This window comes from Oncorhynchus mykiss, chromosome 3 (assembly GCF_057628025.1).
Source record: "Oncorhynchus mykiss isolate SJ-2025 chromosome 3, ASM5762802v1, whole genome shotgun sequence".
Lineage (NCBI taxonomy): Eukaryota > Metazoa > Chordata > Actinopteri > Salmoniformes > Salmonidae > Oncorhynchus > Oncorhynchus mykiss.
The window spans coordinates 45,604,930-45,624,195 of record NC_143024.1 but is presented as its reverse complement, the minus strand read 5'-3'; the positions used below and the strand labels follow the sequence as shown (position 1 = coordinate 45,624,195).

The 19,266-nt window shown below is 46.9% G+C and overlaps 1 protein-coding gene across 1 annotated transcript in view; it reads left to right on the top strand.

Moving 5' to 3' along the window:
- The window catches only part of LOC110504035 (neuroendocrine convertase 1), a 65,076-nt gene that overhangs the window by 17,215 nt on the left and 28,595 nt on the right, over positions 1–19,266 (top strand). The window lies entirely within an intron of this gene.

Genomic DNA, 19,266 nt, shown 5'->3' with positions numbered 1-19,266 from the left:
CCTCAATTTTGTCCCGCACATTGAATATAGTTGCGGAAGGTCCCTGTTAATCCTAGATTCATTCAGGTGAGAAAAACATCACCCAGATAGACCAGTCGTGTGAGAAACTCATCATCATTGAAGCGGTCAAGCAAGTGAAAATTATGGTCAGTAAGAAAACTTTCAGCTTGTCTCTCTATTTTTAAAAAAACCTGTCAATACTTTGCCCCTTGATAACCAGCACACTTCTTTCCCTATGTTGTAAAAGTGTTACATGGTCGCTGCCCATATCATTGCATAGTGCAGAAAATACGTGAGAGTTCAGGGGCCTTGCTTTAACAAAGTTAACCATTTTCACTGTAGTGTCCAAAACGTCTTTCAAGCTGTCAGGCCTTTCCTTTGCAGCAAGAGCCTCGCGGTGGAGGCTGCAGTGTACCTAAGTGGCGTCGGGAGCAAGTGCTTGCACACGTGTTACCACTCCACTATGTCTCCCTGTCATGACTCCTTGCCATGACTACCTGCATTTGACATTGTGTTGTTATTTCACTGAACACTAGATGGTTTAATTTTATTTTTGGCAGTGAAACAAGGCTACTCAGGCAAGAGAGAAAAAAATCACTCAAATACAGTGGGGCAAAAAAGTATTTAGTCAGCCACCAATATTGTGCAAGTTCTCCGACTTAAAAAGATGAGAGAGGCCTGTAATTGTCATCATAGGTACACTTCAACTATGACAGACAGAATGAGAAAAACAAATCCAGAAAATCACATTGTGGGATTTTTTATGAATTTATTTGCAAATTATGGTGGAAAATAAGTATTTGGTCAATAACAAAAGTTTATCTCAATACTTTGTTATATACCCTTTGTTGGCAATGACAGAGGTCAAACGTTTTCTGTAAGTCTATGGGGTTGAGATCTGGAAACTGGCTAGGCCACTCCGGGACCTTGAAATGCTTCTTACGAAGCCACTCCTTCGTTGCCCGTGGTGGTGTGTTTGGGATCATTGTCATGCTGAAATACCCAGCCACGTTTCATCTTCAATGCCTTTGCTGATGGAAGGTTGATGGAGGTTTTCACTCAAAATCTCACGATACATGGCTCCATTCATTCTTTCCTGTACACGGATCAGTCGTCCTGGTCCCTTTGCAGAAAAACAGCCCCAAAGCATGATGTGTCCACCCCCATGCTTCACAGTAGGTATGGTGTTCTTTGGCTGCAACTCAGCATTCTTTGTCCTCCAAACACGACGAGTTGAGTTTTTACCAAAAAGTTATATTTTGGTTTCATCTGACCATATGCCATTCTCCCAATCTTCTTCTGGATCATCCAAATGCTCTCTAGCAAACTTCAGACGGGCCTGGACATGTACTGACTTAAGCAGGGGGATTTGAGTCCCTGGCGACGTAGTGTGTTACTGATGGCAGGCTTTGTTACTTTGGCCCCAGCTCTCTGCAGGTCATTCACTAGGTCCCCCCGTGTGGTTCTGGGATTTTTGCTCACCGTTCTTGTTATCATTTTGACCCCACGGGGTGAGATCTTGCGTGGAGCCCCAGATCGAGGGAGATTATCAGTGGTCTTGTATGTCTTCCATTTCCTAATAATTGCTCCCACAGTTGATTTCTTCAAACCAAGCTGCTTACCTATTGCAGATTCAGTCTTCCCAGCCTGGTGCAGGTCTACAATTTTGTTTATGGTGTCCTTTGACAGCTCTTTGGTCTTGGCCATAGTGGAGTTTGGAGTGTGACTGTTTGAGGTTGTGGACAGGGGTCTTTTATACTGATAACAAGTTCAAACAGGTGCCATTAATACAGGTAATGAGTGGAGGACAGAGGAGCCTCTTAAAGAAGAAGTTACAGGTCTGTGAGAGCCAGAAATCTTGCTTGTTTGTAGGTGACCAAATACTTATTTTCCACCATAATTTGCAAATAAATTCATTAAAAATCCTTTTCTCATTTTGTCTGTCATACTTGAAGTGTACCTATGATGAAAATGACAGGCCTCTCTCATCTTTTAAATTGGGAGAACTTGCACAATTGGTGGCTGACTAAAGACTTTTTTGCCCCACTGTATATAGCCCCTTTGGAAAATACAAATGGACTGTTTGAAAATGTGAAGAAAAAAAAAAACGTTAAAAAAATAAATAATTAAATGTGAATAACATTTTTATTTGGCGTACCCCCAGTGGCATTGCGCGTACCCCTGGGGTTTGTTCAACTACCGGGGGGAGTAAGGCGAGCTACTTACTAACTCAGGTTTGATCACTAGTGTCTCCTTTCATTTGTGGCACTGCTTTCCTGTGCTTCTCAAGTGCTGCTTAATTAGCCATATATACTGTAAGCCAAAGATCTGTACAGATTTATTATACTTTCATTCAAAATCTTTCTCTCGAGCCGCCAGTTCTGGTTATAGACCACACGTACACGGACCTATAGAGACATATAGATGACACACTTGACACTACCACAGAAGCAATTAATGGCGAAGATCAGAGGTTTACCCTCTATACATGTTTTATGGGGGTAGCGGTCATGACATTTCTCCGAACAGCTTTTTTCCGCTCGCTCGAGATCTAAATTAAGTCGAGATCAGATCATGGAAACGCGCCAGGCAGAGATATGGTTCTGAAAGTAAAGTTAGCATTAGTAGACAAAGTAACTGTAATAATATTACCCAATTTGAAAAAGAATGCTACTTTACTCGTTTACTCATAAAAGTAATCTGATTATGTAACATGTTACTATTGTAACACGTAGCCTACAAACAACACACATACAACAGCCATTGACATATCATGAACAGGACACATAGACTCATGCACTGACATACAGAAACACACACACATACAAACTAGGAACATGATACGGACACCACACACCTATGAAAAACACATACTACAGCCAAACAGTCCCACAGACAACATGTGTATCCTACACAACACACCAGCTGTTCTGGAAAACTATGTGATCACGCTCTCCGCAGCCGATGTGAGTAAGACCTTTAAACAGGTCAATATTCACAAGGCCGCGGGGCCAGACGGTTTACCAGGGTGTGTACTCCTGGCGACCTGGCTAGCGTGCACTGCGCCCGGCCCGCCACAGAAGTCGCTAGTGCGCGATGAGACAATGATATCCCTACCGGCCAAACCCTCCCTAACCCGGACAACGCTAGGCCAATTGTGCGTCGCCCCTCAGACCTCCCGGTCACGGCCTGCTGCGACAGAGCCTGGGCGCGAACCCAGAGTCTCTGGTGGCACAGCTAGCACTGCAGTGCCCTAGATCACTGCGCCACCCGGGAGGCCCCTTCACTGACATTTTCAACCTCTCCCTGTCCGAGTCTGTAATACCAACATGTACCAACACTAAGAAAACCTGCCTAAACAACTACCAACCCGTAGCACTCACGTCTGTAGCCATGAAGTGCTTTGAAATGCTGGTCATGTCTCACATCAACACCATTATCCCAGAAACCCTAGACCCACTCCAATTTGCATACCGTCCCAACAGATACACAGATGATGCAATCTTTATTGCACTCCACCCTGCCCTTTCCCATCTGGACAAAAGGAACACCTATGTGAGAATTATATTCATTGACTACAGCTTATCGTTCAACACCATAGCGCCCTCAAAGCTCATCAATAAGCTAAGAATCCTGGAACTAAACACCTCCATCTGCAACTGGATCCTGGACTTCTTGACAGGCCACCCCAGGTGGTAAGGGTAGGGAACAACACATCCGCCATGCTGATCCTCAATACAGGAGCCCCTCAGGGGTGCGTGCTCAGTCTCCTCCTGTACTCCCTGTTCACTCATGACTGCATGGCCAAGCACGACTCCAAAACCATCATTAAGTTTGTCGATGACACAACAGTGACCGACAACAATGAGACAGCCTATAGGGAGGAGGTCAGAGACCTTGTCATGTGGTGGCAGGACAACAACCACTCCCTCAATGTGATCAAGACAAAGGAGATGAATGTGGACTACAGGAAAAAGAGGACCGAGCACGCCCCCATCTTCATTGACGGGGCTGCAGTGGAGCAGGTTGAGAGCTTCAAGTTCCTTGGTGTCCACATCACCAACAAACTAACATGGTCCAAACACACCAAGACAGTCGTGAAGAGGGCACGAAAAAACCTATTCCCCCTCAGAAGACTGAAAATATTTGACATGGGTCCTCAGATCCCCAAAAGGTTCTACAGCTCCACCATTGAGAGCATGGTTGCATCACTGCCTGGTACGGCAACTGCTTGACCTCTGACTGCAAGGCACTACAGAGAGTAGTGCGTACGGCCCAGTACATCACTTGGGCCCAGCTTCCTGTCATCCAGGACCTCTATACCAGGTGGTGTCAGAGGAAGGCCCTAAAAATTGTGACAGACTCCAGCCACCCAAGTCATAGACTGTTCTCTTTGCTACCGCACGGCAAGTGGTACCGGAGTGCCAAGTCTAGGTCCAAGAGGCTTCTAAACAGCTTCTGCCCCCGAGCCATAAGACTCCTGAACATCTAATCAAATGGCTACCTAGACTATTTGCATTGCCCCCCCTCCCTTTATAAATCGCTGCTACTCTCTGTTGTTATGCATAGTCACTTTAATAACTCTACCTACATGTACATATTACCTCAACTAACCGGTGCCCCTGCACATTGACTCTGTACCGGTACCCCCCTGTATATGGCCTCGCTATTGTTATTTTACTGCTGCTCTTTAATTACTTATTACTTTTATTTCTTATTCTTATCCATATTTCTTTTTTAAACGCATTGTTGGTTAGGGGCTCGTAAGTCAGCGTTTCACCTGTTGTATTCGGCGTATGTGACTAATAACATTTGATTTGATTTGATTTACACTTCAGACAGCATATTCAGACAGATACTACACCATACTACTGATATCACACCCACATTGTAAAAAATACACTCTTTTATGACTTGGGAATAAATGATTTTGGCAGGGGAGAAGTAGCATTGTTAGTGTCACCATGCATGTGCCTGACGAGTGTGTCTGAGCGTGGATCGATGCTCTGATTTACTGCACCGAGCAGGGCTCAGGAAAATGAAAGCACTCTCTCCTAATGTGCGAGGCGAGAATCAGAGTGAGAGATGCTTTAAGCGCCAGGCTCCTCCACACGTCGTATAAATGCTTCTACATCGCGTTTACAACGCCTTTACAATGTCAGTCGAGCAACGGCATCGCAGTGATCAGTCTCAGAGTTGTAATGTGTTTTCTCTCTCTCTCTCTCTCTCTCTCTCCCCCTTCTCCCCTGTCTTCTTTATCTCTCTCCCTACTCTCTCCTCCTTCTCCCCTGTCTTCTTTATCTCTCTCCCTACTCTCGCTGCATCTTTATCAGTCACTTCCTCCTCTTCTTTTTTTAAAAAATCTGTCTTTTGTTGTCTCCATCTTTATACCGTATTTATTTCTCTCTCTCCTTCCTCGTCTCTCTTTCTTTTGGTTGAATCCTTCTCTCTCTCTCTCTCTCTCTGTCTCTCTCTCTCTCTCTCTCTCTCTCTCTCTCTCTCTCTCTCTCTCTCTCTCTCTCTCTCTCTCTCTCTCTCTCTCTCTCTCTCTCTCTCTCTCGGCGATATGTAATAAAACAGATTATAACCCGTCTGTTTCTCTGAGAAGAATAGATTAATTAGATTATAATGATTCATCACAATGCAGTTGTTGTTGAAATACATCAATGTAGGTGATGTGACTGAGGACGGGTAATGCCCTGATCATACTGTTGCACTGCCCTCAGTAATTACAACTAATGGTTCATTGTGTGGATAAAGACCGTCAGAGCAGTGCATGGGTTTAGGGTCACTTAAAATGGGTACAGTTGTTAGGAGATGGTGATTAAATGCAACATATCTTAGGTTAAGATTAGGCTAAGAGGAGATATTGTGTGCAGTAGAAATTACGGGAGAGTGTGATGATGCTAGCTATTCTTCGGGTCAAGAACAGTTCTGTTCTACGATGGTAAAGTGTATGAAAGATGATTGAAAAACATGGTTAACAGAAACGACACATTAAAGAGGGGAAATTTATGAGTCTTCACAAAGCGTTTAAAGAAGTCCGTTGGGTAGGGAGTGGGATCTGGGATGGGTTTTTTCCTCTGGTTCTCTGAGGATCGGCTCACTTTTCAGGAACGATTGTCTTTGGGCCTGGACAGAGTTATAGTGGGGTTATAACTGAGTTATAGCTGTGTTGGGAGAAGTATTTCTGTGCATGAATGATGTGTATGTGTTGTGTACGTGTGGTGTTTGTGTAGTTTGTGGTTTCGTTTAACATGGTAGGCTAAAGGTTTCATTGGGGACATGTGTGTACTGTATTGAGGACAGATGGCTGTTGTTATAGGAGCAACTGCAAGGCCTCTAGGGGTGCGATAGAATAGTTCTTTCACAGGAGGTTGATGTAGAGGAGAAAGGGGGGCGAGTGTATACCCAGAATTCGATCTGTGTGACCTCCATACAGACTATGGGGCTTTAGAAACACTGATGTCGTAGACCGACCCCCAGCTCCCATCGCCATGGCGACAATAAACATGTCAGCCGCCACACGCCAGCGCAATCTGCAATCAGATTTACTGTGCATGAAATATGGCAGAGTTTTTATTGGTCTAAAGGCTTGTCACTCATAATTTATTGGCTGTTGCTAGGCCTGCTGGGATGTCAGTGAGTTGCCTGCCCTTTCTGGAGCAAGAGAGCGAAAGAGAGAGAGGGAGAGAGAGAGGAAGCGGAAAAGGAGGCGCAGAGTGAAAGAGGCGGAAGGAGGCGCAGAGAGAGAAGGGGGCAGAGATTGAAAGAAGGGAGGGGGGAGAAATAGAGAGAGTGATGGAGCTGGAGAAAAAGAGCAAAAAAATAACATGCGTCCATCCTATTTCATTGGTATCAGGTTGACAGAGGAACAGTGCCAGTGCAATCTCAGTTCCACACAAATGAAGCTGCTCTGGCACCCCCTCATACAGCTTTGTATTCCTTTGAACACTGACACCTATTGATCACGTGGTTGACAGTGGAAAAATGTATCTCTGGTTAGTATCTTCACTTGAAGTGTCTGACCCAGAAATAGCAAGTTGGGTGTGTCAGCACTGGGGGAGGATACAGTCCAGAGCACGGCACGTCCAAACAGGCTTCATTTCGTTTCATCTCTTTGGATAGAATAGGTGAAACTATTGTAATTATACCGTGGAAGATTGGATGGAAAATAATTGAGAGAACATATCAAAGAAATGGTGCCGTCCCTGTAAAGACAAAGTGAATATCAAGGAGAATGAACAGCGAAATGGTATACAAATGAGATAAGATTCCAATCCCCCTTTTTGAAAAATGGAGAACTATTAGAATGTTTACATTTGCGGCATTTTGTTCCATATCAAAATAATTAATTGCCTCCGTTTTCAAATTAAAAGTACATTACAATGCAATTAAGGATGCAAATGAGTCTAGGCCTGTCGCATAGAGCCAGAAAAAGTGAGAGAAAGAAATAGAGAGAGAACGTGGTGATGCATAAGAGTCGGTGTGCATTTTTTGTGTATTAGTGGTAATGTACCTTTGCGTGTCAATGTGTGTGTGCATTTGTTTGTTTGTGCATTTTTATGTGTGCTTTTACATGTGTGCGTGCATTTGTGTGTGTGTGTGTGCATTTGTCTCTGTATACTAATGCGTGTGTGTGTGTGTGTGTGTGTGTGTGTGTGTGTGTGTGTGTGTGTGTGTGTGTGTGTGTGTGCGTCTGCGTGTGCGTGCGTGTGTGTGTGTGCGTGTGTGTCTTTGAGTGAAGAGGAGCACGATTGAATTGTGTCCTCTTAAACAACATCAAAGTAATCAGGTCACTCTTACAGTAGTAACTAATGGACCATAGGATGGTACATATCCCTTACACACACACACTAAGAGCCTCCTCGTTTTGTATCTTGCAACTAAACATGCACATCAATACAAGACACACACAGCACAACACAGCACAGCGCGCACACTCCTCTCTGTCTTTCCTCCCTCGGGCTGTGACCTCCAAGCCAGCGTCTCATGAAAGATGTCTACATCCCTGCCGAACTGTGGACCGTAAAACATCATTTTGCCATAACCTTCCCTCTTTGGAGAGAAAACAGATATAAAAGTATATAGCGTGTGGTTTACTGCGGCCCCTTCACCCACACTGGCAGAGGCACCGGCTGATGGATGCTCCACATCGCCCGTCTTTTAATTGCTCGTAAATTTTTTATCCAGGGAAACGCCACGTTCTCCTTGTCCCCTTGGCGACATGGGTGACAGAGCAGCTGGAGGGGGACAGGGGAGGGAAAGCGGGGAAAGCTATAAAAGACCCTCACACAGACAGAAGAACCATGGAGACACCAGATCAGGAATATCTAGGATAGAGGACAGGATGCAGACCACAGAAACACTGTTAGGGATCTCAAAGAGTAGAACACACAATGTGAAGAGGATGCTGCCGACAAAACTGATAAGCTATGTCAATAGTAAGTAGAGTATATGGCATCCAATACTTTTCTCCCATTAACAGTTTGAACATGAGAATAAAACGTTCAAGCTGTGTCTTATACTGTGTGTTGATTTATTGAAACGGTACTTTGAACATCAAGTCTCTTCAAATTAAATCTGAGAATAATGTTAAATTGTTTGTGTGGGTTGGTCTGGGCCTGTATTGCAAGGGGCTTGTGTACAACTGACACTCAAGTCATTTGGACACACTTTTAGGGGGGTTACGGGCTGGGAGGTTGCCTTCTTGCTAGCTTGGTTATTTTAAAACGAAACTCCTGATGTTTGCGCAAATTGCCTGCCTCAGAAAACCTAAGAGAATTATATGAGAAGCTTGGTTGAAAACTAAACACGGAGAGGTCTTTAAGTACTGAAATATACTCTACTAAATTTGCATACTCACAGGCGTTGTAGTAAAGTAGTCCTTTAAGTGCCTTCACAGTGTTGACAGTAATGGATGAAAGTGAGCAGATTGATAAATGACTCATCAGAATTCACATCTCTGTGACTGGTGGGTCCCCGAGTGGAACGGATGTGCATATGGTCTTGTTTTGTTGTGAATTATGTTGAGGTGATTAGACAGAGACAGTACATCCTGAAACATTTGGGTTTGCTTGACCGTTTCCTGTAGTGTAAAGAAAAACATGCGGCATTGATATAATTGTGAGTGGGAGATAAAAGTGATTCTGAAAACATTCCTTTGAAGGGGAGTATCTAAAATAATGACAATTAGGAAATGTGAAGCTTTAATGTGAAATCATGCAAACATTTATACAATTACATCCACAATTTGGAACAATTTCAGATGATCAGGTTTGATGGTATTTGATATGCCTTGTGTGTATTGGCTTAATATAAATGTGTGCCACTGCATCACTTTGCTAGTACAGTTTACTATAGATGCAGACTGCATATGAGATTTTCGGGGACTCCTCTGTACCAGACTAGCTTGTTCTTTGAAGGAAACAATTAAATTCCCTCTCACCTCCCTCCCTCCTCTCCCTCCCTCCCTCCCTCCCTCCCCGCTCTCTGTTCTCTATTCTGCTCTCTGTCCTCCCTGCTGTCCGGGCCTGCTGTGTGAGTGTTCTTGGCCAGTCTCATTAGTTAGTGTTCCACTAGGTGGGTCTGTCTGTAGTGATCTCTCCTCACATTGATCCTGATTGCTCTACACCCAGCAGCAGCCCTGCATGGCCAACACACACATTGATATTTCACAGGTCACTGTTTAGGGATAGGGGTTAGAGGTCAGAGGGCACTGTGTAGACTCACGTTCAGCTTTCCAGGCTCATCAATATTTTGTAGCAAGAGAGGGGAGGGGGGACAATTGAATCACACACACATACTAACAAAAACACACGTACTGTACATACCAGGGGTTGGAACCGATTTAGGGAATAGAACTGAAAGCCGGAAAATAGCAACATTTTTAGAGGAATGGAAACAGAAATAGTGTTTCCCGGAACCGTATTTGTATATATTCCTAATATCTAGTGTATAATTATGTAATTCATTGAAGTTCTTAAACACATTCCAGTTCAGGTCATGTCATAATGTTCAACGCTTCAGGCCAATCCCTCTACATGTCCACCCCTCTCTCTCGCTCTCTCCCCACCCCACTGAAATTTCAGTTGTATCTCGCTCTATTTTTATTTTTAAAAAAATTGCATTTTTACCCCTTTTTCTCCCCAATTTTGTGGTGTCCAATTGTTAGTAGCTACTATCTTGTCTCATCGCTACAACTCCCGTACGGGCTCGGGAGAGACGAAGGTTGAAAGTCATGCGTCCTCCGATACACAACCCAACCAAGCCGTACTGCTTCTTAACACAGCGCGCATCCAACCCGGAAGCCAGCCGCACCAATGTGTCGGAGGAAACACAGTGCACCTGGCAACCAGCGACTCCTGCCCAGCCTGCTGCTGGTGCACAATGAGACAAGGATATCCCTACCGGCCAAACCCTCCCTAACCCGGACGACGCTAGGCCAATTGTGCGTCGCCCCACAGACCTCCCGTTCGCGGCCGGTTACGGCAAAGCCTGGGCGCGAACCCATAGTCTCTGGTGGCACAGCTGGCGCTGCAGTACGGCGCCCTTGACCACTGCGCCAACCGGGAGGCCTGCTCCAGCACCTATTTGACCAATCAAACATATAAACAATAGCTTACCCGTTCCATATCAAGCTGCTCTATCCGTGCTAATTGGTGGAGTAGATGAATGAGCTAAATGTAAAAACGATGTTGATTCCGCTTGTTAAAAAATAATAATCTGAAGAGGAACTGCATGAACCGTTTCTTTTCTTATGGTTCAAACTGGTTCAGAACTTTATAATGCTGGTGGGAACACTGTAACTGAACGGGGGAAAATAGGGGTTCTATTCAGAACTTTATAATGCTGGTGGGAACACTGTAACTGAACGGGGGAAAATAGGGGTTCTATTCAGAACTTTATAATGCTGGTGGGAACACTGTAACTGAACGGGGGAAAATAGGGGTTCTATTCAGAACTTTATAATGCTGGTGGGAACACTGTAACTGAACGGGGGAAAATAGGGGTTCTATTCAGAACTTTATAATGCTGGTGGGAACACTATAACGGAACGGGGGAAAAATAGGGGTTCAATTCAGAACTTTATAATGCTGGTGGGAACACTGTAACGGAACGGGGGAAAAATAGGGGTTCTATTCAGAACTTTATAATGCTGGTGGGAACACTGTAACTGAACGGGGGGAAATAGGGGTTCTATTCAGAACTTTATAATGCTGGTGGGAACACTGTAACTGAACGGGGGAAAAATAGGGGTTCTATTCAGAACTTTAAAATGCTGGTGGGAACACTGTAACGGAACGGGGGAAAAATAGGGGTTCTATTCAGAACTTTATAATGCTGGTGGGAACACTGTAACGGAACGGGGGAAAAATAGGGGTGGTTCTATTCAGAACTTTATAATGCTGGTGGGAACACTGTAACGGAACGGGGGAAAATAGGGGTTCTATTCAGAACTTTATAATGCTGGTGGGAACACTGTAACGGAACGGGGGAAAAATAGGGGTTCTATTCAGAACTTTATAATGCTGGTGGGAACACTGTAACGGAACGGGGGAAAAATAGGGGTGGTTCTATTCAGAACTTTATAATGCTGGTGGGAACACTGTAACAGAACAGGGGAAAATAGGGGTTCTATTCAGAACTTTATAATGCTGGTGGGAACACTGTAACGGAACGGGGGGAAAAAATAGGGGTTCTATTCAGAACGGAACTATTGGAAAATAATTTGGGTTCCAACCCCATATTAATAGACACCTGCATGGACGCACACACATACGCACACTTCCAATCGACCGATACACAATGCCCAGGGCCTGTTCTGCTGGGCACAGAGGGAGAGAGATGGGTAACCATGATCAACCTCACCAGCGTCACCCCCAATTACTCATTCTCTTAAAGGCCTATTAAAACATAATTGCCCAGCGATTTACATCCAAGTTAATGTGGCCCAGGATAATGTAGTATTTTCCATAAGCCTTTTTCTTTTGTGTTGGCCAGAAAAAGGAGAGAGAGACTGTCATTTCCTGAGTCATGAGGAAAAGACATGTTGGCAGCCGAGTGTAATTGTTTAAAACCCCCTCGCAGACACCTTCCAGTCGCCCCCTTTTAATCCTCGTTATCGCTCTCATTAGCCCGAGGTCAAAGGTCACCCAGCGCCCTAGAAACACAAACACAGGCACCGTAGAGGGACGGGAGAGGGGGGTCCTTCTCCTATCCCTACTCCCTACTGCAGCTCCACTGAGGATGCATATCTAGTATCCTGCCAATCTTCCACCCCTGCTTAGGGCTTAGGGCTTAGGGTGTGTGTGTTAGAGGCTAGTTGAGCCACCTCTGCCTTCACCTCTGCTTGTGATCTGTCTGCAGGAATCAGGACCTTGTTTTCCCCCCAGTGTCCCTCTCTAATTGAAGCTAATAATGATCAATTTAAGTAATTAAGTGCTTTGCCTGCTTGGATGAGGGCTGGCTGGTGAATGCATTAGCAGAGCAGGGCTGCACTTGTCTGCCTTCCCTGCTGCTTACCGGTGGGGCTGGGGATGGAGGATGGAGCTGAGGGTAGGGTTGGAGGTTCCTGGGTCACGTCAATAAGCAGGCTCCCTACAGCTCCTCTGGCTTACCGGCAGATATACACACATATAGCTATCCATCTTATGGTACATGCAGTTGGTGTTTCGTTAGTGCTGCTGTTTCATCGCCCTGACTGGATCTAGGGATGAGCTGGGGATATCCCATTTATTCACTGGGCCCCGCGTCCCTCTCCATATGGCCCCGGAACCTGCCTCTCCTTCCTGGTCCCGTGTTAGTGGAGCGCAATTGTGTGGAATGTGTAAGAAGGAAGTGTGCCATCATTCAGAGTAGAAGTAGAAGAGCTCAACCGGTTTCCAGCAGACAAGCTCTGAGTCCTGTCGCTATAACTCACACCCAGCTCTTTCCTCCCTGGTTCTCAGCGAGTGGCACACGCACACACACACACACACACACGTGTACGTGGGTACGCAAACAAACACGCACATACGCACAAAACACACACACACACACACACACACACACTGACACACACAGATGACGTAAACGGAAACTTATCACCCTTATTCGCATGCTAAAAACACACACATACAAAGACAAGCATCCCTTACTGCGCTACTGCATTCAAGCATAATGCAGTTCTAGCTGTGTGACCAGAGATTATACATACCTACTGCTGTGGGTGCACGCCCTTTCTGTTTGCTCAATATGATGCACCCTCTGCCATTCTTCAGTCAGCTCTTCCATCTCTAGTCTAATACCTCGAATCTATTGCGCTAACCAGGAATGGCCTCTGCTGTATGCCTATCCATCCTAGACACATTTTTGCTTCGAATTTCATCGCTGTCGTCAAGCAACCGAGTACAAAATAGTGAATTGCAGACATAGAGAGATAATTGCCGTTCACGCACAAAATTTGGCAGGCGCCTTTCCCACGAGACCCCGATGAAATGGTGCCTCAACCCCCGAAACTGTCATTCTTAATGAAATGGTAATTACTAACACAGCCGAACAGCTGAGGGGCCCGCCAAGCTCAGCTAGCAGGACAAACCTGCGACACAAACCAGGAGAGACTACAGACAGAGAGAGAGAGAGGAAGATCAGGGAGAGAGAACAGAGAGGGAAAGAGAAAGATACGAGAGACATGGAGAGAGAGAGCCCGTGATGAAAACAGAGGGAAAGAGAAAGATACGAGAGACATGGAGAGAGAGAGCCCGTGATGAAAACAGAGGGAAAGAGAAAGATACGAGAGACATGGAGAGAGAGAGAGCCCGTGATGAAAACAGAGGGAAAGAAAAAAACACAGGCACAGACAGAAATGCGGAGGAGAGAGAGAAACAGAGAAAGAGAAAGATACCGATGGAGAGACAGAGCCCAGGGAGGAAAACAAAGAGTGTAGAACAAGCGAAAGGCAGATACAGATACACAGGAGAGGGAAGGCAAAAAAGTAGCTTGTTTAAGAGTTGTGTTGTAATTGTGAAACTGTAACACACAGTCTACTGTAGATTGGGGGTGGGGGGGGAGGGGGGTGTCTCCACAGTAGTGATACTCATTAATAAGCCTTGCTGTTTTAAAAGTGTGGCTGTCATTGCGAGGGAGGGGAGCATTTGTTAAAAGGGACCACGCAGCCCCGATAATTGATTGCTTTGTAAGTGAACGTGTCTTTAACCTTTGGGAGGTCAGGCCCGGTCAGATGCCATCAGTCCCAGAGGTTTGAACCGCCTCCAGCCATTTGTCTTGTGCCACTCCATCGTCTGCTGGGCCGATTTGTTGAGCGTGAGATGCTTTAGGTGTTTAGGTTACAGGCCGAGTGGGAGAAAAAAGGCAAAATGCCTCCCCAAACAAAGGGCTCTGCTGAGATCTCCCACTGATACGCATGGGCATGAGGCCAGCAACCCAGGGTGCTGAAACTGAAGGGGCCCTGCCTGAAACAGAGCCACATAGAACCACAATGGAGGCTGAAGCACAGCCCAGTGTGGGCCTTGAAACCCAGCCAGTATGAAGCCTGAATGGGAGCCAATGTGAGGTTTGAACCACTGCCAGAACGGTGACGTGTGATCGAGCCAGAATGGTGCCTTGAGACTGAGCTAGAATGACAATTTGAGACTGCGGGCTTTGGATGTTGCTGCTCTTTTACACAGGGAAACTGGGGTCCCGAGCCGAAGCCGTGAATGCTTTAACCGTGAGGCCTTTAAACCACCCTGCTACCCTCCCAGGTATTTAGAGCTGTCAGTCATCATGGCTGTAGAGGCAGGCTGCACTGGGATGATTTATCATAAAGATTATCAGGGCCACTGGTCATCGCGTCACTCACACACACACACACACACACACACACACACACACACACACACACACACACACACACACACACACACACACACACACACACACACACACACACACACACACACACACACACACACACACACACACACACACACACACACACAGGCAAGCAGCCCACCTATAGGACTCCACACAGACAAGGTCACGAACACTGCTACACTCTCTACAGTCTCTAGGATTTATAGATACCGCCACAACTCCGTATGGTCTATAAAATCCAGATGAATATGGAGAATCCATGGTCTCAGGGCAGAGGTGGCTGTGCCCTGCTAACTCTCACGGCCAGCCGGATAGATGTATTCATTATGGAGACCTTTTTCTTCTTTCGTTCTGTACACCTTCTCTAAGCCAAGTTCTCTGAGCCTCTGAACTGTATGTGTTTTACGACGGAGAGGCAAGGTAATTAAAGATATGGTTTATTCACAGAGCAACAATCCCACTTTTAATAGAACATTTGTTTCATGTGATAATAAATGAGTGAATCCAAAATAATAGAATGTCCTATGAATTAAAAATTATATTTGTGAGGGAGACAGGAAGTCGTGTGTGTGTGTGTGTGTGTGTGTGTGTGTGTGTGTGTGTGTGTGTGTGTGTGTGTGTGTGTGTGTGTGTGTGTGTGTGTGTGTGTGTGTGAGTGTGTGTGTGTGTGTGTGTGCGCGCGCATGCATGGGTGTGCATGTATATGTGTGATATACTGGCTTTCCTGTTGATTAGGAGGCTTAATGAGCAGCAGGAGGATGAGAATGGGGGCCAGTGTGGTGATGTGACATTGACCTCTGACCCTGATTCCTGATTGGTTGTTTATATTGAATTAGACGGTGTTGGATAAACACAGAGACGATCCAATTTCTATCCTTATTACAGTCAACTTCATCAGTTAGTCTTCTTTCTTCACATTGGCTCTGACTAAATATAGCTTCGCACCTGAGAAAATATATGTTCTTGCTTGTGTACCCAAAGTTGGACATAGAGAGTAAAGAATATGTCCGTTTTGTGTCGGTGGGTAGCGGTAGCTGTGTCGATGCGATGGATTGTGTGAGTGTGTGAGATAAAACCTCAGGGTGTATGTGTGTAAATATATTCAATATGTTTGATCATATTCAATATACATGGTGTGTGTGAGAGAATGTGAAAGGGAGAGGGAAAGGGGATACCTAGTCAGTTGCACTCAACCAAAATGTGTCTTCAGCACTTAGCCCCTCTGAATCAGTGTGTGTGTATTTGTATGTGTGTGTGTGTGTGTGTGTGAGTGAGTGAGAGAGAGTGAGTGAGTGAGTGAGTGAGTGAGTGAGTGAGTGAGTGAGTGAGTGAGTGAGTGAGTGAGTGAGTGAGTGAGTGAGTGAGTGAGTGAGTGAGTGAGTGAGTGAGTGAGTGAGTGAGTGAGTGAGTGAGTGAGTGAGTGAGTGAGTGAGTGAGTGAGTGAGTGAGTGAGTGAGTGAGTGAGTGAGTGAGTGAGTGAGTGAGTGAGTGAGTGAGTGAGTGAGTGAGTGAGTGAGTGAGTGAGTGAGTGAGTGAGTGAGTGAGTGAGTGAGTGAGTGAGTGAGTGAGTGAGTGAGTGAGTGAGTGAGTGAGTGAGTGAGTGTGTGTGTGTGTGTGTGTGTGAGTGCGTGCGTGTGTCACATTGACAGGGCCACAGTGGAGAGGGTAAAAATGAGGATCTGAAATTGTCCCTCCACACCGACACCCTGGTGAAGAAGGTGCAAGGAATGTGGCGTGGCCCCTAAGACCCTCACAAACATCTACAGATGCACCATCGAGAGCATTCTGTCGGGCTGTATCACCCACCGACTGCACCCTCTCCAGAGGGGGGTTGCGGTCAGCACGACGCATCATCGGGGGCACACTATCTGCCCTGCCCACCCGGTGTCACAGGAAGGCCAAGAAGATAATCAAGGATCTCAGCCACCCGATTCACAGCCTGCTCACCCCGCTACCATCTAGCAGGTGGAGACAGTACAGTTGCATCAAAGCTGGGACCAAAATGATTTAACAGCCATCACTAGCCGGCCCCACCCAGTACACTGCCCTGCACGTTAGACACTGTCACTAGCCGGCCCCACCCAGTACCCTGCCCTGCACGTTAGACACTGTCACTAGCCGGCCCCACCCAGTACCCTGCCCTGCACGTTAGACACTGTCACTAGCCGGCTACCACCCAGTACCCTGCCCTGCACGTTAGACACTGTCACTAGCCGGCCCCACCCAGTACCCTGCCCTGCACGTTAGACACTGTCACTAGCCGGCCCCACCCAGTACCCTGCCCTGCACGTTAGACACTGTCACTAGCCGGCCCCACCCAGTACCCTGCCCTGCACGTTAGACACTGTCACTAGCCGGCCCCACCCAGTACCCTGCCCTGCACGTTAGACACTGTCACTAGCCGGCCCCACCCAGTACCCTGCCCTGCACGTTAGACACTGTCACTAGCCGGCCCCACCCAGTACCCTGCCCTGCACGTTAGACACTGTCACTAGCCGGCCCCACCCAGTACCCTGCCCTGCACGTTAGACACTGTCACTAGCCGGCTACCACCCAGTACCCTGCCCTGCACGTTAGACACTGTCACTAGCCGGCCCCACCCAGTACCCTGCCCTGCACGTTAGACACTGTCACTAGCCGGCCCCACCCAGTACCCTGCCCTGCACGTTAGACACTGTCACTAGCCGGCTACCACCCAGTACCCTGCCCTGCACGTTAGACACTGTCACTAGCCGGCCCCACCCAGTACCCTGCCCTGCACGTTAGACACTGTCACTAGCCGGCCCCACCCAGTACCCTGCCCTGCACGTTAGACACTGTCACTAGCCGGCCCCACCCAGTACCCTGCCCTGCACGTTAGACACTGTCACTAGCCGGCTACCACCCAGTACCCTGCCCTGCACGTTAGACACTGTCACTAGCCGGCCCCACCCAGTACCTTGCCCTGCACGTTAGACACTGTCACTAGCCGGCCCCACCCAGTACCCTGCCCTGCACGTTAGACACTGTCACTAGCCGGCCCCACCCAGTACCCTGCCCTGCACGTTAGACACTGTCACTAGCCGGCCCCACCCAGTACCCTGCCCTGCACGTTAGACACTGTCACTAGCCGACCCCACCCAGTACCCTGCCCTGCACGTTAGACACTGTCACTAGCCGGCCTCACCCAGTACCCTGCCCTGCACGTTAGACACTGTCACTAGCCGGCCCCACCCAGTACCCTGCCCTGCACGTTAGACACTGTCACTAGCCGGCCCCACCCAGTACCCTGCCCTGCACGTTAGACACTGTCACTAGCCGGCTACCACCCGGTACACAACCCTGCACCTTAGAGTCTGCTGCCCTATGTACATAGAGGCATTGAACACTGGTCACTTTAATAATGTTTACTCATCGAATATAACTTCTGCTGTACATACTGTGTGTATTTAAATACTTTAATCTTGATTTAACTCGTTCTCTTTCTACTACTGTACATAGCATTTTAGTTACACTGTTTATACACATTGCATATTCATTTATATACTATAGCTCACTATAGACATAGCTCACTAATATATCTACTGTTGTTGTCACGCCCTGAGCTTTTATTCTCTATGTTGGTTAGGTCGGGGTGTGATTTAAGGGTGAGTTATCTAGGTGAATTATATTTCTATGTTGGCCGAGTATGGTTCCCAATCAGAGGCAGCTGTTTATCGTTGTCTCTCATTGGGGATCATATTTAGGTAGCCATTTCCCCATTGTGCTTTGTGGGATCTTGTCTATTTGTATAGTTGCCTGTGAGCATTACAGCAGCTTCACGTTTCATTTGTTCATTTTGTTGTTTTGCTCTTTAAAGTTTTCTATTCCAAAATAAAGGATGGAAAGATAACACGCTACATCTTGGTCCACTCCTTATAACGATCGTGACAGAAGATCCCACCACAAACGGACCAAGCAGCATGGCCAGGAGGAGTAGACATCCTGGACTTGGGAGGAGATAATGGCAGGAGACGAAAGCCTTCCATGGAAGCAGACGCAGGAGGATGAACGACGACTCCGAAGTTCACGACCACGACGGAAGCCCGAGAGGCAGCCCCCAAAGTTTTTGGGGGGTAGGCACACGGATTGGTTGGCGAGGCCGAGGGGCGAGTCTGAGAGCATAGAGGAATATTGGGATAAACTGAGCGAGGAGTATTGTGAGATAGTTGAGGGGAGTGATGAGGTAGAGTGGATGTTTTGGTGTCTGGAGCAAGACAGTCAATTTGAGGAGCATGGGACCATGTTTTGCGGAGATACGCAAAGGACGCGTTGTGCCAGCTCTACACTCCAGACCTCCAGTGAGCCTCCACGGCCCAGTGTATCCTGCGCCTGCCATACGTCCTGTGTCTCCAGTGCGCCTCCACAGTTCAGTACGTCCTGTGCCTCCTC